At 45.6% G+C, this 21,635-nt stretch overlaps 1 protein-coding gene across 1 annotated transcript in view; it reads right to left on the bottom strand.

Annotated features, from left to right (window-relative positions):
- Positions 1 to 21,635, bottom strand: part of LOC146821128 (uncharacterized) — a 257,656-nt gene that overhangs the window by 40,948 nt on the left and 195,073 nt on the right. The window lies entirely within an intron of this gene.

Here is a 21,635-nt window from a genome sequence, read left to right as displayed (position 1 = left end):
TGACCATTCATTACCTTTTGCAACAAAAAGGAGGGCTGTAGCTTTTGTGCCATAATGCATCATAGAAGGTCCGTCCCATGAAAAATGTTGGATACTATAAGACTGGCTGTCAATGATAGGAGAATCTCTGTTTAGGGGTAAAGAAAATTGCAAGTAGTTGGTACCTGCCCCTAGCATTGTCACACTGTATTAAGCAGGTGCCCAAGCCCCTGACTTACATGGGCCAGCCCTCCGACTGGTCAAAGCCCTCCAAGGCCCAATTCCAGCACCTCGAACCTCTAGCCTCCTCGATTGCGCACATGCTCTCTCGTGCTTGTGCCTCTGCCCTTGACCTCGCCTCTCCTGGACTCCTGCCTGTTACCTTTTTTGTCTCTCTTGTTGCTTCTGCTGGTTGGCTTTACACTCCCGTTTCACCCTTCTGTTGTCTCGTGCTCCCAGTTGCCTGTTTACGTCTCTTGCCATTGTCTTTCTTGCTGTCTTTCGTTCTTTTCCCACACTCTTTCTCACCCTCGGTTGGCTTTTTCTTATACTCACCCTACTGCGGCCTATCGCCAGTCTCTCGCCCTCTCTTGCCCTGCTTGTGCTTCTCCGGTCGCTCACGATCACCCTTCACTCTTGCCATTTCGTGCTCCTTTGTCATCTTGCTCTTTTGCTCTTTTCTTGGTCTCTTTTTGTGTTCCTTCTCACTCTTTCCTAGTTCGTTCTTTTGTGGCTTCTTCTCTTGTGCCTTTTTGCTCTATGTTCCTCTTCTGTGATGTTTTTCCCGCCTCCGACCAACTGCGCATCCTTCCGTCTTCCCCCACCTCCTTATCCGTTCCTCCCACGCCTTCCTGTGCGAGCCCCGCTCGTAGCCTCCTCTGCTCCTCTCCACTCCCAGTGACTCCATAATGGCAGCAGCAGCGCAGACCAGGCATTAAGTAGGTGCCCAGGCCCCTGACTTACCTGGACCAGCCCTCCGACTGGTCATGGCCCTCCCGGATCTGGCTCCAGTGCCTCAAAGCTCCAGCCTCCTACATTTAGCACTTGTTCTTTCGTGTCAGGCATCCGACATCAACTTTGCCTCTCCTGGACCACTGCCTGATACCTTTCTTTGCCTCTTGTTGTCTTCTGCTCGTAGGCTGTACAGTTCTTTTTTGCCTTTATGTTGTCGCTTGCTCTCTGCTGCCTGTTTATCTCTCTTGCCTTTGCTTTCTTGCTGTCTTCCTCTCATTTCCTACACTCTTTCTCACCTTCTGTTGCTTTTTTCTCACACTCACCCTACTGTAGGCGTTTGCCAGTCTCTCACATTCTCTCACCCCGTTTGTGCTCTTCAGGTTGCTCGTGCTCTCTCACCCTTTTCTCACTCTTTTGACATGTTGCTATTTTGCTTTTTTCTTGCTCTCTCTTTTTTGCCCCCCCTCGTTCTTCCCTAACTCTTTCTTTTGTGCTGCTTTGCTCTGTATCACTCTTCTGTGCTATTTTTCCCCACCTCCCAACTCCTGGGCTCCACCACCTACTCCTTTTCTGTTCCTCCTGTGCCATCCCATGCTCTCTTCTAGCCCAACCCACCACCCATTGCTCTCCACCCTTCTCCTAGATACAACTAAATGGCGACTGCAGCGCAGAAACGCCAAAGGCACGCTGAATGCAAACGCATCTGTGTCTGGACTGTGCCCAGTAACACAAACCCTGACCTTTTCACCCCAGCATGCTACTCAGCAGAGCACCTCCATTGTCAGAACTTTGGAATCTCATCCACCCACTGCTACCGCACTGCAACACACTACCCGGAAGGAGCATTCCCCTGAACCCACTGCCAGTTCATCTGCACCACAACACCAACCACGCTCACACTGCACAGAGCACCATCTGCACCTACCTACAAGTACGTAACCCGAGACAAGGGTTTCATGCATTCTCCTCAACACCCACTCGCTCAGCAAACACACCACAGAAATCTGGGACATCCTTCACAATGAAGCTCCCTGTCTCATCTTCCTTGCAGGAAAATGGCTGACCCCCAAATCAGCAACCAACATTGCCATGGCTATCCCTGTTGGATACAGATTTGCACACTAAGACCACCAACACAGATCCAGAGGAGGAATCACAAGTATTTTCAAAGACTCCTTCAACTGCACCACATCCACAGAAACCCAAACCCCCTACACAGATGTCAGCAACGTACATGGTAAGAGGAACCCTCATATATCGATTGCAGAGGCCAAGAGCCTCTTTTGCTGACAACATAGCCCACTTCATCAGCACTTTCGCCAGTGACTCCAGAAACGATATTCTACTAGTAGACTTCAACTTCTACCTTGAAAACAAGAATGACTCCATTGCAACCAGACTCTTCAAAAGCATAGAGACCCTGGGACTATCACAAGATGTCACTGAGTCCACACACTTTGCAGGACACACCTTTGACCCTGTCTTTACCATGTTCAACAACATTGAAATCACAGCAACCATACTGCTAACATGGACTGAGAACACCATCATCCAATTCTGTATCAACATTCCCTGCCTAACGAGATGCACCACCACGAATATGGCCAAACCAAGATAGACACCTTGTGCTGAAATCCACCGACAATTTAAACCACATCATTAAAAACCTGGACAAATGGATCACTAAATGGGCTGACTTCCTGGCACCCCAGAAACACAACACACAGAGAAGAATGCGGAAGCAAGCCAGTTGTACAATAATGAACTCCACACAACAAAACAACAATACAAGCAAGTGGAAAGAAAATGGAGGACAAACTTTAAAGATGACAAAAAGACTTCCAAGAGAGCCCTGCGACGCTACCACCAACAAATCAAAGAAACAAAGATGAAGGCCATAGCAAAGCACAAAGACAACAGCTCCAACAGTGGAAAAGAAATCTTTGCAATCATCAAAGACTTCACCTATGTAACCGCCACCACCAACTGCATCACCCCCTTAAAGGAACTATTTGACAACCTCTTGGACTTCTTCAATGAAAAACCATGACCATATACAACAACTTCGACCTGCAACCAAACCCTTACACCATCACCTCCAGCCTACTGTCAAACAGCAAGGGCAAAACCCTGACGGCCATCACATTCACCACAGAAGAAACAGCCAGCATCATTACAGCATCATGAGAGCTGGACGCTCAGGGCCACCTACTGCCCACTGCACCCATCACACCTACATCATGGGAGCACATCCCACACAGTGAAGAACATGGAAGCAAGCAAGCTTGAACAACAAGGAACTCCACACAACAATGAAAAAATCAAGACTGTATACAACAACTTCTACTACCCTCAATAAAACCTATACACTATCACCTCCAGCCTCCTGTCAAACACCCAACGAAAAACCCTGGTGGCCTGAAAAACATTGACCATGGAAGAAACAGCCGGCATCATGAGAGCCATACACTCAAGGGCACCAACTGACTCCTGCACCCACCAAATCTACAGCATGAGAGCCCATCCAATTATAGACGTACTCACCCACATCATGAACACTTCCATCACTACTGAGACATTTCTGGGTGCCTGGAAGCATGTAAAGATCAATGCACTGCTCAAAGATCTCTCAGCAGAAGCTGTGCAACTGGAAAACTGTCACCCTTCACATCGAAGACCAAGAAACTCATCTATGGAGTACCCCAAGGATCATTCAAAGGCCGAACACTATTCAACATCTACCTGACCCCAATGGCTGAAGTCATCAGATCATACAGTATTAACATACACTACTAAACATATGACACCCAGCTCATACACCCTATTGAACAAGGCCTCCACCACAAAAACCAACTATGCCACATGCATGACCCCCGAAACCTCATGGATGAAAACAAACTGCCTCAAGCTCAGCATGGACAATACTGAAGTAGTGATCTCTGGTAAGAAAACGTCCCCTGGGACTCCACACAGTGTCCCACTAACCTCGGACACCCACACAGCCCCACCACCAAAGCAAAAAACCTGAAAACCATTATACACGACAAACTTGGCATGATAGCCCATGTAAACACAGCGACCGCCACTGCTTCTGCATCCTCAAGATGTTACCAAGAAAACAGTCACTCAGGCCTTGATCACCAGCAGACTCCATTACAGCAACACAGTCTATGCAGAAATCCCCATGAATCTGCTGAACCAGCTCCAGATCATTCAAAACATGTCAGCAAGGCTAATACTCAACCTCCCTCCCTGCAAACATATCATCCCACACCTTAGGCAACTACATTAGCTCTCAATTCACAAACACATCCAATTCAAACTTCTCGCACACACTTACAAAGCACTATACAAAACCGGCTGTGCATACCTGAACAAACACATACACTTCTATCCTCTTCACAGACACCACTGCTCAGCCAGACTCTCGCTAGCAAATATACCTCACATCCTCAAAGACACAGGCACAGGACTTTCTTTCTCCTATCTCACCCTGAAAGTGTGTAATGGCTACCCCCTGCACAACACAGCCTCCTCTTTCCATCTCGAGTTCTGCAACAAGATGAAAACCTGGCTCTTTGGTTAACACTCCAGGCATCGTCTGCCTGCCCACTGGCTTAAAGAATGTAGATACCCTTATGGGTGATTAGCGAGCTATACAAATAACATTAACATAAGTTAACATAACATAACATGACATGACATAGCATAACATAACATAACATAGCAGAACATAAAAAACATAACATGACTATAGAGCATACCAGTGGCAACCCACAGCAGTAAATGTCAATTAATATGTAAAACCTGTAGTAGCCTCCACAGTTACAGGTTTATTTATACATTTTGTTCTTTACCTACAGAATGTGCTACAGGAATTGCTTATGTCATCCAAAGGAGACCCTACATTTGTTGCATAGTAGTTACGTCTGTATGATTAGTTTAAATGTGTGAGTGTAAACTTGAAGACTGGTTCAAATAGAAGATGTCACACAGAAGATTAACCAGTATTTTAAGCATGTACCTCCTGTGATTTTTGTACAGAATTTGCATACCTCAAGGGCAGTTTTCAGTCATACCACCTCCCAAGACAATACGCAGTTCCTTGTCTGATTCTGTATTTGAAATGATGCTTGGGAAGGAACTTTCATGCAGGTAATTGTCCAAGCATAACTTGCATAATATGCCTAATTTATGCATTATTCATTAGAACAAGGGGACCCAAAAAGGTAAATGAGGACCTTGGGTAATCGTTTAGTACAGACAACAATGATCCTCAAAAAATATAGGTAATGCAAAGATAAATATAGTTCCGAATCGATGCTATATTCCGGGAGTCCAGCCGGACAACCGATTTAATTATACACAATGAAGAATGCATACATATAGGAACAAATGTACGTGGGACACAGTCCTGTGCCCAAAGTAGAACAAAGACATTAACAAAACAGACAAGGCATTTCAGGCAAGACAGAAAGTTGAGCTTATTCAAAAATGCAATGTTATAAGCTTTTTCAAAATAGCTGTTGCACTTTTTAACACATTGGAGTAACATGCATGCTATTTTTAGAGAGGGTCGACGGCGTTTCGATCCTTTATGTAGGGTGTCAGGATCATCATCAGGACTTAGATGTGTACATGCCTGATTGTAAACGAAATTGCCTGTGGAAAAACAAGATAGATGTGGAGAAGGAGGAATGGGAGGAGAAGAGAAGAAGAAAGAAGAATAAAAATTGAGAGACCAGAATTATAGTAGAACCGCTCGAATCATGCAGTACGAAGAAAAGTTGCACATGATGACATGCGTGGAGAAAAATTCCGCATATGGGAAGTGGGTGAACGGATAAGGAGGCCGGGTGTTGGCTTGTCGTGCGTCACGGGATGCAGGGCATAATTAACCGATCAATGTCGGGCGCGTGGGGTGTAGTGCTGGCAAGAGGGATTGAAAGAGATGGTGGGGGCATAGAAGGGTGATACCTGAGATGTGGAGTGAGAGCATGCGTCTCAAGTGGCCCCGGGTACAATGATCGCTGGAAACGGATTCCGTAAGGGTGGAGGGGTGGAAGGTAATAAACGGCCGAAGGTGGCGATGCTACGTAGTAACTAGGTGAAATGGTGACTAGGTGAACGGACGATGCGGTGCTGGTAGGGGTCTCACCTGTATAAGCGGAAAGACGAAGACCGTACAAGGACGGCAACAACTGCGATGAGGGCTCACAAGAGAATTGCTCGAGGAGAAACCACGATCGGTTCACCGGTAGTAGGAAGTTCCGCTAAAATTAGAGTAGTGCATTAGTGAATGAGTGGATGAAGTGAGCAGACGGGAGGGGGAAGTGGTAATTACCTAGTTTGGCAGTAGATAATCTCCTGGAATGAAAGGGTGAGTCTAAACGATGCTTCAGATGAAGGCGGCGTGGCAATGCACTGTGGAGAAAGACAGCGGTGTGAACATGGTGCTAAAACCTATGTCAAAACCGGAATGAAGGGGAATTGGAGGTGCTTACCAGTGGTCCGCCAGGTCCTGGAGTTCGCAGTGAATCGAGTGACGGGGTGCAGCGCGGGAAGTATCAGTAAATACTGAAAAGGAGTGTGGGAAGACTAGAGCGGTTAAGAGCGGCGCCATCTTAGGTAGAGGCTTTTACAATAAAGAGAAGACAGACTAGAACGGGTTTCTAGCGGGAGTGCGGACCAATACACATATTCTCCGACAACTTATTCAAAAACAAAAAATATTATCGTTTCAGTAAGAGGAAACCTGTAGTGAGGGCAAAAAACACATGAGATCAATGTGGGGACAACGAAGGATTAAAATAATTGGGGACAACGAAGGATTAAAATAATTGCATAGAGGAGCAATAGAGAAGCAACAGACAAATACAATGTGGATGGCACAGAAAAACATCAATGAATCACCGGGTAGGAAGAACAGTAACAGATACATGAGAGTTCAAAAAATGTCAAATGAGTTTAGTCCAATCCTCGCTGCGATTCAGGCCTTGCCTGATGCTGTCAGTGCGGATGATCATTCTAAGTTCTTCTCTGTTCATAATTTTGGCAATGTCACCGCCTCTTGGTGGTTGTTTGATGCATTTGAGCACTGTCCATTTGATGTCGACATCTTTGTGCCCCATTTCAATGAAATGTTCCACAAGGGGGGCATTTGGGGTTCTGCAGCGCACTCTGCTTCTGTGTTGGCCAATTCTTAGTTTGACCTTCTGTGTGGTCTGGCCAATGTAGATCTTGTTGCATGGGCAAGAGATAAGATAAATAACATTGCTCGTATTGCAGTTAGAGAAAGAATTCAAAGTGATAGAAACATTATTAAACATAAAATCCTTTCCTTCCATGGTAGTGCTGCAGACGTTACAGTTGCCACATTTGGCATGTCCAATGAGAGGGTCTAAACCCCAGTGTGCATCAAGAGTAACCATAGGACGAGAGGGAGGTAAAGCGGCCCTAATCAAATGGTCCTTTAGGTTCCGATTCTTGCGGAAGGCAAAGATAGGTCGCTCTACAGAGAGATTACCTGCGTTAACCACGGGCCAGTGATGTAGGATGGACTTACGAATTTGGTTAGACACAGGGGAGAAGGTGGTCACACAGACTAGGCGGTTGGTATTGGTTTTGACTTTGGGAGAGAGTAGAATTTCACGGGGGCAATACCAAGCGCGTTTCTGGGCATTTCTTATCAGTCTTTTGGGGTAGCCACGAGCTTTCAGTTTGTTCGTGAGAGTGAGAGATTCAGAAAAATAGTAATTCTTAGAAAAGCAATTCCGTCTTATGCAGAGAAATTGGGAATATGGCAACGAGTCTCTGAGTGCTCGGGGATGATGGCTTTCGTAACTGAGTAGTGTATTTCTCTCTGTGCTTTTCCTGTATAATTTGGTTAATAACTCACCATCAGAATGATAGATGGTTAAATCTAGAAATGGAATTTGGGACCTGTCATATGTGTTGGTAAAGTTAAGACCTGAACAATTATTATTGAGCCAGTGATTGAATTGAGAGAGTGTAACCTCGTTTTGACGCCATATCAAGAAAATATCATCTATGTAGCGGCGCCAAATAACGATACCTGGAGGAAATGGATTAGTGGTATCAAGAATGGTATTCATTTCCAGGTGATCCATATAGAGGATCGCTAGGTTGGGTGCGAAAATTGCACCCATCGATGTACCCTTGACTTGCTGGTAATAGTCATTCTCAAAAGTAAAAAAATTTCGGATAAGACAAATTTCCAGCAACTGAATAATGAAAAGTGTGGGGACAGGATGGGGACGTGGTCTCGAGTCCAAGATCCCTTGGATCACGAGAAGTGCAGGGGTTTGTGGGATATTGGTGTAGAGAGATTCCACATCCATGGTGCAGAGTATTTCATGGGAGGGATCGAAGGGGTGGTGTTCAATAAGGTTTATCATTGCCATGCTATTTCTGATGTAGCACTGAGTAGATGGCACAAAATCTTTGATAAAATGGTCAATGTATTGACCCAGGGGTTCCAAAATAGATCCACATCCAGAAACTATGGGGCGGCCGGGTGGGTTTGTCTGATTTTTGTGGACCTTTGGTAAGGTATAAATGACTGGTGTGCGGGGTGATTTCACATTGAGGAATAAGAATTCTTTTTGATTCAGGAAGCCTTCCAATTTAGCCTCTGTGGTAATTTGTAGAATGAGTGTTTGTAACTCTTTGGTAGGGTTCGTGGGTAGTTTGCAGTAGTGATCGGTATTAGATAATTGGCGTTGTATTTCTTCTGTGTATGCTATTCTTTCTTGAAGTACAATGCCACCACCCTTGTCGGCAGATTTGATGATTAAGGAGTCGTTACTTTTGAGGGAAGTGATGGCTTTCTTTTCAGGAAGGGAGATATTGTAGGGAATGAAACGTTTCTTTGATTCCAAATTAGATAAGTCGTTAAGAACCAGTTTTTCGAAAGTGATTATTTCACTAGGAAGCATATTAATGGAGGGTGAGAAGGTAGAAAGAGCTCTGAAGGGCGTATTGGAGATGGTGGGGGGGGGATGGATTTAGAAGAAAAAATGTATGTAGACGCAGACGTCTAAAAAACCTGAGTAGTTCGGTATGGAGTTCCAAGAAGTTGGGGTGAGTGGTGGGGACAAAAGATAATCCTTTACTAAGCAGTGATAGCTCGGGGTCTGAAAGTTGGTGTTGTGACAGGTTAAAGATGGGTATTTGTTTAAAAATCTCCCCAGTTACCATTGATAGAACTTTTGGCGGGTTTGGCGCTCCCCCGGTGGATTGTACCATCTCTGGGGTTGTTTGACACGACCACGTCTGGGTGGTTCGTTCTGGCCTCTTCCTAAAAAATTACTGCTTGGGTTTGCGAAGCTAGGACCAGGGGTACGGTTTGATGAGCTAGTACCTTCACCTGCGTCGGAGTTATCTGATGATTCAGCTGATGTATCTGAAAAACCAACCAAATTATTGCGTCTATTGAAACGGCCCCAGGGCCCCAGGCCCTCATCGCAGTTGTTGCCGTCCTTGTACGGTCTTCGTCTTTCCGCTTATACAGGTGAGACCCCTACCAGCACCGCATCGTCCGTTCACCTAGTCACCATTTCACCTAGTTACTACGTAGCATCGCCACCTTCGGCCGTTTATTACCTTCCACCCCTCCACCCTTACGGAATCCTTTTCCAGCGATCATTGTACCCGGGGCCACTTGAGACGCATGCTCTCACTCCACGTCTCCGGTATCACCCTTCTATGCCCCCACCATCTCGTTCAATCCCTCTTGCCAGCACTACACCCCACGCGCCCGACATTGATCGGTTAATTATGCCCTGCATCCCGTGACGCACGACAAGCCAACACCCGGCCTCCTTATCCGTTCACCCACTTCCCATATGCGGAATTTTTCTCCACGCATGTCATCATGTGCAACTTTTCTTCGTACTGCATGATTCGAGCGGTTCTACTATAATTCTGGTCTCTCAATTTTTATTCTTCTTTCTTCTTCTCTTCTCCTCCCATTCCTCCTTCTCCACATCTATCTTGTTTTTCCACAGGCAATTTCGTTTACAATCAGGCATGTACACATCTAAGTCCTGATGATGATCCTGACACCCTACATAAAGGATCGAAACGCCGTCGACCCTCTCTAAAAATAGCATGCACGTTACTCCAATGTGTTAAAAAGTGCAACAGCTATTTTGAAAAAGCTTATAACATTGCATTTTTGAATAAGCTCAACTTTCTGTCTTGCCTGAAATGCCTTGTCTGTTTTGTTAATGTCTTTGTTCTACTTTGGGCACAGGACTGTGTCCCACGTACATTTGTTCCTATATGTATGCATTCTTCATTGTGTATAATTAAATCGGTTGTCCGGCTGGACTCCCGGAATATAGCATCGATTCGGAACTATATTTATCTTTGCATTACCTATTTTTTGAGGATCATTGTTGTCTGTACTAATTTATGCATTAAGCATATTGCACATGGAAAACAATTATGAAGTTTCGATCAACCCTAAAAGTTCACCCTCCACTGTACCTATCCCCAGTGGCATTTCATTGTAAGTAAGTGTTAGAAATTGGGCTTCTGACTGGGGTGTGCACCCTGGGGAAGCAGCAACCACAGTCCAAGCAGGTTAAGGCACCAGCAAACTCCAAATTAACCTGTACTCATCCTCTGGTAGCTTAGCACAAAGCAATCAGGCTTAATTTGAAGACAAAGTGCAAAGTATTCATTACACTTTAAACAGTAAAACCAGTGAAAAAACAGCACAAAAAGATCCCACACCAAGTTAGAAACATAGAGCTTAATTTAATGAACAATGCAAGACCAAAACGCATAAAGCACCAACCAGGGCTTTGTTGTTGCACTTGACAGAGTTAAATCCAAAAGTTCAAGCTGACTGCGATAGAGCGTGGGTCAGATACAGGGGCCAGCTTTGGCCCACTGCAAGAACCTGGTTTGTGTCGACAACAAGATGAGAGGTGGTGGCAAAGTCATGCGTCATCGTCGAAGACGAGGTGCAGAGGTGGCGATGTGTCATGGACGATCCACGGGATTTAAGCTGTGCACAGTTGAAGATGCGCCAGAAATTAAGTTGATGTGCTGTGCAGTCCGCAATGCGTTAAAGATGATCCTTGCAGCAATATGTCGTCTTTGATGGAGATACACCAGTTTTGAACCACATCACAGCGTTGATGCATGGATTTTTGCTGGAGGTGTACTTTATACCAACTTCCAAAGCCCCAGAACTGGGTGGGCACCACTTGGTGGGGCAATACGCACAGTTGGCAGAGACCAGGTGCTGTAGCAGAGTGACTGGAAGTCTTTGATGTCCCAGAGACTTAAGAGCAGGAGGCAAGCCAGCAAGCTCTTGGAGTCCCACTCTGGGTTCTGGGTGATGTGGGTCCAGTCATTCTCACCCAGGGAAGGAGGGCAGCAGGCCAGAACAGCAGAGCAGAAGTCCAGCAGCGTAACAGTCCAGCAGAGTGGCAGTCCTTGCAGCTGCACAGCAGTCGTTCCTCCTGGCAGAGTATCCATAGGTCCAGAAGTGTACTAGGTTGGTGGTGTCACAAATCCAGTACTTATACACTGTTGGGCCTTTGAAGTGGTAGACAATTCAAAGAGACGTCTTTGAAGTGCACATAGTCCCTGGCCTTCCTGTCCTGGCTCCACACTCACTACAGGAGGGTATGCAGCCCTTTGTGTGGGGCAAGACACAGCATAGTCAGGTGTAAGTATGCGGCTGTGTCCGGTTTTTCCCTTCCATCTTGTCTAGGATGGGCTATCAGGATGTGAATGGCCCATCAAGTCACACCTAAGCTCCCTTTGTGTGGCTGTCTAGAGGGAGTGCACAACACTCAGCTGTCACCCACCTAGACATGAATTCAGAGACAGGCAGCAGGCACCAAATGGTTAAAGTAAGAAAATGCCAAAGTTTTAAAAGTGGCATTTTCGGAATCACAATTTAAAATCCAACTTCACCATGAGTGGTGATTTTAAATTGTTATTCCAGAGACACATACTTTGGGGTCCAATCTCTTCTCAATTGGGAATTACACTTATAAAATGTAATAAGTAATCCCAATGTTATTCTGTGGGAGAGGTAGGCCTTGCAGTAGTGAAAAAGAAATGTAAGAGTTTTTCCCTACTAGGACATGTAAAACTTAAATGTGCATGTTCTGCATTTTAAATACAATGGACTCTGACCTGGGCCTGTCCGGGGCCTACCTTAGGGCTGGCTTATGTATATCAAAAAGGACGGTTTGGGCCTGGCAAGAAGGTTAACTTACCAGGTCGACATAGTAGTTTCAAACTGCACACACAGGCTCTGCAGAGACAGATCTGAAACATGTTTAAGGGTTACTTAAGTGGGTGGCAAAATTAGTCCTGCAGGCCTACTAGTAGCTTTTACTTTACAGGCTCTGGGCATATGTAGTGCACTTTTCTAGAGGTTTCTAAGTAAATTTAATATGCCAATTGTGGATAAGCCAATGTTGCCATGTTTTAAGCAGAGAGCACATGCACTTTAGCACTGGTTAGCAGTGATAAAGTTCCCAGAGTCCCAAAGCCAACACAAAATAATTCATTCAGCAAGTTGGGGAAGAGGAAGGTAAAAGGTTTATGGATCACCCTGCAGAAAGGGCTATACCCAACAGTATGTCTGTTGTATTTGTGTGGTGCTAGCCTAGCACAAGGTCAAAAGCAACAATACAAGCAACTGAAGAGGTAACGTGGTTCTTTTTCTTTGTTAGAGGGTTATTTCCAGATAGATCAATAGAGGTTAGTTTATGGTATTTTATTGCCTTATATCTCAAAGGTCCTCGTTGGATAGCAAAGGATATTTTAGTCTGAAAATGTTTTATTGAAGAAATTAACCCCTTCAGCGCGGAGCGAATTACCGCGCTGTGCTGAAGGTTCTATTGAGCGGGCGGGGCCGTGACGGAGCGGTTCCGTCATGCGCACAGCGCAACCGACGCACATGACGGAACCGCTCCGTCACGCGCATTGAAGGGGTTAAAGTGAAATATAACTATGCTGCAAATGAGCTAAAAAAACACAGCAGCATAAGAACTACAATCAATAACTGATGAAGGACTGACTACCTATTACATTTGGAAAAAATACATGTAGAGTAATGCTGTAAAGGAAGTGTTACAGACAAGCAATTAGTATGATAATAAAGGAAGAATTATATAAATTTTACACAAAAGGAGAACACAACATGCGGAAAAGGAAGGAAAAGAAAAAATAGAAAAGACATTAAAATGCCAAAAGGAGAGCATTCTAATTGAACAAAAGAATGATAAATATATACTTTGGAAATCAATATTTCAAAAAGTATGTATACAAGATTACAACAGTGATTATTGTTAAAACAAACAATATGAATTAGCATCACACAATAATCTCAATGAGGTTTCTAAAGATATTCATTTATTATAAACATTAAGAATATATTCACCCAAGGTCTGGATAGAAAGAACATAAGTAAAAATAGTTTTATTCTGTCAACATTTTAAATTAAACCTTGAAGCTGAAATATTTGCCAGGTTAGTCAGTCAGTCAAACAAGCTTTATTCGATTTAAATAAATCATAAAAGCACATTGGCCAGGTCAATTTTATGATGATTACAAATAGCATTAGACCAAGCATTATATACAATCTCAGTACAATACTTTCAATTAGAAGTCAAGTGCTGGAACGCAAATCAATTTGTATTTCAACATAATTTCCCTTCATTACAGAACCACACTTCCTAAGATAATATTAGGGAGTAACAGCTGAAAAATAGCACTCATATCATTACTAACAAGTTTCTAAAACTGGTCCAGGATCAATGGACATATAGACATTTGTAAATTATATGGATCAAGTCAGTTCTTGGTTCTTAAAATATCCAACAACTTCATGTAAAGTATTATGAGATTTGGGCAACATGAACAAGCTATTATATAGAAATAATAAAATTAGTTTGGAAGAAACAGCTTTTGATGTTGAGTGGCCTTGGCCTCTACTTTGATTCAAAGTAAAGTTGGTCAATTAATGCTTAGATCACTTTCTCATTTTGCTTTTTTATGGCATATAGAATTTTTTACCATAATTCTTAGGTCTGGTGTGACAGCACAGTTGTCCCCAGACATTATGTGATCAACCTAAACAAGAATTTAAGAAGTACAGACAGGAGAGGGGCTTTGGCTCCACCCACATGCTGCTAGCCTGGAGTACATGTGTTGATTTGACAGAGGTTGTGGGTTGCCACAAAAAAATTGCTTGCCCTTCACACACCTGTGATCATTTTGTTTATTTATCCAGTTGCCTGAACTTCAACTCTCGTGGGCACACACATGCACTCTAATGTTTTAAAAGAGTCTTAGAAAACTTAGATAGTTTATGGTGTTTGTTTTTCTGCAATGCTGATGGGAAGTGGGTAGTTATTAACTTTAGAATTCAGAGTGAAGTTTTGTGTTTGAGAGCCTATTGCTACACTAATCGTTTAGGTCTGCTTGGATGGTGAAACTGTCCAGTAGCCTTATGTCATCAACAAAATAGAGATTTCAAAGTCTTACTGAGAGAGGAGCATAGGCCCCATCATTTTGGTTCCCTTACTACAGGCTTTGATTTCATCAGAATTGTATACTTCCACTAAAGAGATGACTTGCTATGCACAGTTTAGTTTGTGGCAATGTTAATTCTTAACTCAGCACGACTTAGTTAGTTGTGGTGCCAGCCAGTGATCATGTTCTCGGCCTGATCTGTTTATTATGAAATGTGATGAAAGCACTAGTCCTGAAAAGCATATGTTAAAGTCGATAGGCATTTAAGGATTGATTGTTATTACTCCCCATCAACGCCTGCTGATAGTATTTAGTTACATAGAATCTCACAGTTTATTGTAGTAGGCAATGGTTTTGTTGATGGTGACTGAGTGTGACACACTGTGGATATAGGAGGTTTGCTCCATGAGAATCCTTGTTAGGTCGTCTTAGGAAAGATTGTGCTTTGCTTAGCCAACTTTAAGTCAAGTCAAGTCAAGGAAGCGTTATTCGATTGTAACCAAACAATCATAAAAGCACGATGGCAGCATTTCACAAATGTTAAAATTCATATAAAATTCATTTAAGCAAGTTAATTAAAATTCATTGAAGAAATAAGACATTATTAAACTTCACAGGCTTTCCTGAAATTTAAAACAAAAACATTTAAGAAAAAGATAATTGTTTTCTTAGAAACAGAACTTTTTTCAAAAAAGTTACCATCCTAAAAACAATATGTACATTGTCTAGTTGTTGTAATGCCAGAAGGGCGGGTCGACATTGACGAAGCCCAAACCATTTTAACACGGGGACTATACACATTCTCCTGGCGTTAGAATAACATTTCCAAAAAGAATAACATGAATCGAGGTCTGCTTAGAGATTTTATCACAAGGGCACAACTGTAAGACTTGGGACCAGTCGTTCGCTTTGGGCAGAGTAACTAATCTATAAAAAATTCCCAAGCGGAAGCAAGTTAAAAGGAACCTATCAAAATCACTCAGGACCAAGGTGAGGTAGGGTTGTATATTAAAAGTAATTAAAATCAACTGGTTGTGTAGGACTGTAGGTTTTGCAATTTGAGTTGATAGTCTGGCGGTGGCTAGTAGAGACAAGCCCTTTGCTTTTAGTTCCTTCCTAGTTATTTCCCTGATGTTGCTGGGATTAGTGAAGTACTCTGGATGGTCAAGATCTTGAAAAACGCTTCGAACATAGCTTATCCATAGGATCTTCATGGACCCATCCAGTTTCAAAACATCCATAACGATGTCTCTGTTTAGTTTTGTCTCTTCCTTTGTCCAGAGTCCGTGCCATAACAGCACAGGCTCAAGTTGTATTAGATCTGAAACAAAGGAGAGGCCCAAGTCCGCATGAAAAATACTCGTGGAAGTGCCATTCATGACAGATAAGATGTATTTTAGAAAAGAGTTTTCTACTCTTTGAATGGGAAGCAGATCAACTGGTCCCCAGACCCCAGTCCCATAAATTGCAGCTGAGACACATTTAACTTTATATATTTTGATAAGCTCCTCAGGTGATCTTTAGCCAAGTTTAATTGCAAAGGCTCTAAGGGCAGATGTAGTGCGCAGTAATGCCAATTTTTTTGCCGACACCGCCTGTGACCATGAGTCATTGTGGGCAAAAAGAATGCCCAAGTATGAACATTTCTTTGTGACCCCGATCTTTTGTCCTGACACAAACATATCTTTAGGTTTTTTTATGCCATTACCGCAACGCATAATAAAAGGCTGAGAGGAATTAATTCTTAGGCCTAGCTCATTCATGAATTTGGAAAAGCTATCCAATACCCTCTGCAGTCCTATATTAGTACAGGACATCAGAACCGCATCATCTGTGTATAGGAGGGCTGGAATAGGTCGTCCCGCCACTTGGGGGAAGTCGTGATTGTCATTTAAAAGGGCCTCTCCCAGACCATTTATGTTCAGATTAAAAAAAATGGAGCAAGGATACAACCTTGCTGACTCCGCTTTTGATCGGGAAGGGAGCCGAGCGTTCACCCTGCAGGCCACAGCGCACTCGTGCATTGGCATCACTATAGAAGCGTTTAAGAAAATAAATAATCTGTGGATCGACCCCCATCACTTTTAAAATTGACCATAGTTTGTTATGAATCACGCAATCAAATGTGGCTGTGAGGTCAACAAAAGCTAAAAATAGATTCCCCACCTTGGCCCTAGTGTATTTACCAACTAAGAGAGACAGGTTCAGACCCTACTCAACGGTTCCTACACCGTCTCGAAAGCCATATTGCAGGTCCGACAGAACAGAGTTCTCCTCCGCCCACTCCTGGAGGCATTCCAGAGTTATTCTGCCTGCTACTTTTGTTGTGGTATCTAATAGTGAGATGGGCCTATAGCATGTCGGATCCTGTCTGTCCCCCTTTTTAAAAATGGGGACAATAGTTGATTCTACCCAAGTAGGTGGGAAGTCGGATTTGCAGCTAGCATTTAGAGCTTGTGTCAAGAGAAGTCCCCACAAGGTAATATCAGATTTAAACAAGTCTATTGGTACCCCATCGGGACCAGGTGCCTTACCACCCTTACTAACTGACAGGGCTCGCTCTACTTCATCCAAAGTAAACATTAGTGCATTCGCTTGAGAGAGGAGGTTCAAATTGCAGGTATCCTGGGTGGGACGGTCCGTCAGAGCATGATTTCCCGTGCCCTGATAGACCATAGTGAAATGTTTAATCCATTGCTCCTCAGTTATTGCTATTTCATGTGATGGGCTGTCCTCTCTAGACAGGAAAGGGGCCCTAACAATTCTCCAAAAAGCCACGCTATCATTGAGCAGTGACGCAGTGAGTAATGCATCCCACAACTCCTTCTTAATAGTGGCTTTCCTATCCCTAATCGCTAGTTTGCATGCATCTCTGGGGATTGTCTGCTTTGCCTGGGACTAGTGAACTGTTCTCGTTGCTGTCTTGGATCGCTAGAGCTGGGACTCTACCTGCTTCAACGCCGCTCCTCGCCGGACCCGCTGCGCGGGTCCCGCTTCGTCCTTCCTGCCTGCGGTGACCCTGCATGTTGTGAGGACCTTTGGGGCATCATTGTTGCTGTTGGCGCGTGTGTGGGGAATATCAGGGCTGCGAGCTGACCCACAGGGACTCATAGTACCAGGAGTCCCTGCGTGAGGTCGAGACCCGCAACACCTGGGTCGCTCTCCCTGCCTGCCCCGCCCCTCCCTCAGCAAATAAGTGCCTGCAGCCGTGTAACACCACTGGGATTGTCTGCTTTGCCTGGGACTAGTGAACTGTTCTCGTTGCTGTCTTGGATCGCTAGAGCTGGGACTCTACCTGCTTCAACGCCGCTCCTCGCCGGACCCGCTGCGCGGGTCCCGTTTCGTCCTTCCTGCCTGCGGTGAACCTGCGTGTTGTGAGGACCTTTGGGGCATCATTGTTGCTGTTGGCGCGTGTGCGGGGAATATCAGGGCTGCGAGCTGACCCGCAGGGACTCAAAGTACCAGGAGTCCCTGCGTGAGGTCGAGACCCGCAACACCTGGGTCGCTCTCCCTGCCTGCCCCGCCCCTCCCTCAGCAAATAAGTGCCTGCAGCTGTGTAGCACCACTGGGATTGTCTGCTTTGCCTGGGACTAGTGAACTGTTCTCGTTGCTGTCTTGGATCGCTAGAGCTGGGACTCTACCTGCTTCAACGCCGCTCCTCGCCGGACCCGCTGCGCGGGTCCCGCTTCGTCCTTCCTGCCTGCGGTGACCCTGCGTGTTGTGAGGACCTTTGGGGCATCATTGTTGCTGTTGGCGCGTGTGTGGGGAATATCAGGGCTGCGAGCTGACCCGCAGGGACTCAAAGTACCAGGAGTCCCTGCGTGAGGTCGAGACCCGCAACACCTGGGTCGCTCTCCCTGCCTGCCCCGCCCCTCCCTCAGCAAATAAGTGCCTGCAGCCGTGTAGCACCACTGGGATTGTCTGCTTTGCCTGGGACTAGTGAACTGTTCTCGTTGCTGTCTTGGATCGCTAGAGCTGGGACTCTACCTGCTTCAACGCCGCTCCTCGCCGGACCCGCTGCGCGGATCCCGCTTCGTCCTTCCTGCCTGCGGTGACCCTGCGTGTTGTGAGGACCTTTGGGGCATCATTGTTGCTGTTGGCGCGTGTGTGGGGAATTTCAGGGCTGCGAGCTGACCCGCAGGGACTCAAAGTACCAGGAGTCCCTGCGTGAGGTCGAGACCCGCAACACCTGGGTCGCTCTCCCTGCCTGCCCCGCCCCTCCCTCACCACTTACCTTATTACTGGCCTCTGTTCCCGCTGCGCGGGAGCGCGCGGGAGCGCCCGGGGCGAAGCCCGGGCAAAGGGCGGGCCGTCTGAGGCCGAAGGAGGCCGGGCTGGGCCGTGTCTCTTTCGCCCGAACAGGGCTGCTTGTCCGTATACTTTACAGCTGTCAGGAAGTATTATGGCTTTAAGTCCCACTGTTGGTATATCATTGCTAGCAGGGGGATCGAACCAAGGGACCTTAGATGGTTACTTTACTAGGACTTCTCTAGAAGCTGATAGGGAGCAAGCACTGGTTGAGCGACTAATCGAGCGTCGTCGCTCGATTGAATCCATGAAGGGTAGACGCCCATCCTTAGACCCCCTGCAATTGATTGTTTTACCTCCTCTGAGTATCCTTAGCTCATCTGAAGGCCCTGATGTTTCTCGATTAGACGGCACCCTTGTGCTTTTCCGCGAAAAATCTCCCCGTACCTGACTTAATTGTTCCTTCGTCTCCCATTCCTGTACTCCCTGTTAGCGGCCCAATCACAGTGGTGGCGATCCATCCTGAGCCACGTCCAATAGGTGCAGGGACCGCACAGATGGATAGAGCTAGGAAAAAAGCGACTCCTAAGGTGCAGGGGCCCCCTCCTAGAAAAAGGAGAATGAGGGGGGGTGAGCAACCTAAAGTCAAATTTAGTCACTTAGACTTTGGCAAAGCGCCCAAATCTCCTGTATTGCCCTTAGATAAGCCAGCAAGTACATCCCTACAGACACAATCCACGGGAAATGAGGTAGTTTCTTCTGCTCTCCTAGGTGGTATAGAGCAGCAAATTAAATCCCTCATGTTCCCGATCAAGCAAACACTAGATAGGTTGGAGCAAAGGTTAGGAACCCTAGAGCAAACTATTGCTGTTATTACTGGGTTGTTAAAAACTTATGAGAAATCGACATTGCCCTCTCCAGCTCCCGCAGAACCTGATGTTATTAGTACTACTCGCAGCAAAGAGGTAAATAAAACCACTAAATCCATCGTTAGTGTTAAGCAGAAGGCCCCGCCCAAAATTATCGAGCAGCCTGCACAGAATGATGGTAGAGTAGTTGCGGGGGGGCATAGTATTCTCCACCCAAGACCTGATAGCAATAGAGGGGTTTGTAATGTTCAAATAATGACTATGGAGCACAATGGGCGTTCAGTCGAGTTACCCCCTGAATCAGTACCATATGTGGTAGTCCTTACTGGAGTTCCCGCGTTAGTAGAAGGCAAAAGAGAGAGTTTCTTCCAGCTAAAGCATAAAGTTATGCATTGGTTGGCTCAGAATAGACCTCTCCCTTGCAATATCGATGGCGAGATCTTGCATGTTCGGCGCCTCCAATGGTTAGGTCGCAGGGTTAAGGACCTACAGGGGGATATTATTATTGTCAACTTTAGAGAGCAGGGAGTTGTTAGGCATATATTAAACTGGTCCCCGGGGAGTGGAAGTAATCTTATCACTCCCTACGACCTAACGTATTTCTATCCAAGACCCCTGGTGTGTCCCCCAGTGAATTCTGGGATCTTAGTTTGTGATAGACCTAGTCATCATCCCACACCCCGAAGCAATTGGCCTGTGCCCCATGCACTGTACCCCTTGGCCATTAATAGATCATTTGGGTGGCACAATACCCCACCGAGTCATTGTGGTCCTAGATGGAGAGGTAAACCAGGCCCACTGACCCCTTCGACCCCCTTGGACGTGTCAAATAGATTTAATGCCCTCTCGGGTATGAGCGATTGTGACTGACAGTCAGGGTCCTTAGGGTATTCCATACCTGCCTCCACGGAAGTGGAGGGATTGGCTGACTGTGGTAATACCCCTAAGACACCGATACCCGATCAGGGATTGTACTCTCCAGTGGCCATCCAATCTCCTAATCGACCCACACTAAGCAATCCAGTAGTGGTAGCGGAGGTTGTGAATTCAGTGCTTCCTGTATAAAGAATTCTGCACATGTACAGGGAGGGTCGGATGGTAATGGACTGATGATGGGGGTTATGAGTTGGAATATAGCGGGCATCTGTAGGAACCTGGATCTCCCCGAATGGCACTTACAGGTAGAACAGCACTGCATCTGCATCTTCCAGGAAACTTGGAGCCTTGAACCTGTTTATAAAGTTGGGTATTCTACATATTATCTGCCTGCCCTTCAGTCACCATCCGGGAGGGGCCGGCCTTCGGGGGGACTCCTCATCTGGGTGGATATCTCCCTGGGGTGTAGTATTACACAGAAGCATAGTGGCTCAATGGACATTCTTAGAATCTCACTGAAAGGCCCAGGATCTAGGGGGCACCTAGAGATTCTGAATGTGTATGCCAGAGGTACTAGAGGTAGCTCTCTTTCCCCCACTATAGTGTCACTGGAGAAAGTCTTAGATGAGTGTGGTGAGGATGCCAAAGTCATGATTGCAGGAGACTTGAACTGCACGTTCGAACCCCTTGCCGCAGAAGATATTCTGGGTGTGTTAGAGGATGATGCGAGGAGGGGAATTCCAGCACTATCTGCTGAGCCGATAAAGAGATGGTCAGAGAGGGCGACTCAGCTAAATTCTATGACCTTGGAGTACGGCTTGCGAGCAGTTAATGGAAGAACCACCTCTGACCCATTGGGCAGTCATACATACAACAGGGTTAACCACTCTTCCCGGATTGACTACATCTTGCTTGATTTTGATCTTTGGCAGTCTGTTGTGGATATGGCTGTAGTACCTACCACAGATAGCGATCACAATTTCCTTTCGCTTTCTCTAAGGCACCTATGGTTAAACAATAGTACCCCAACCCTATCACCAGTCAAAAGGACAACATCGGACGTCACTCTGTCTAATTGTGGTAGGCGCCTCAAATGGCGGAAAGTAGCCTCTGATGCACCAAAATTACAGGCTATAGATCAATTTTTGGAAACCACACTAAGCGAGATGGCAACAA

Source organism: Triturus cristatus, chromosome 6, assembly GCF_964204655.1.
Source record: "Triturus cristatus chromosome 6, aTriCri1.1, whole genome shotgun sequence".
In the NCBI taxonomy this organism is placed as follows: domain Eukaryota; kingdom Metazoa; phylum Chordata; class Amphibia; order Caudata; family Salamandridae; genus Triturus; species Triturus cristatus.
This window is presented reverse-complemented; position numbering and strand designations above follow the sequence as displayed.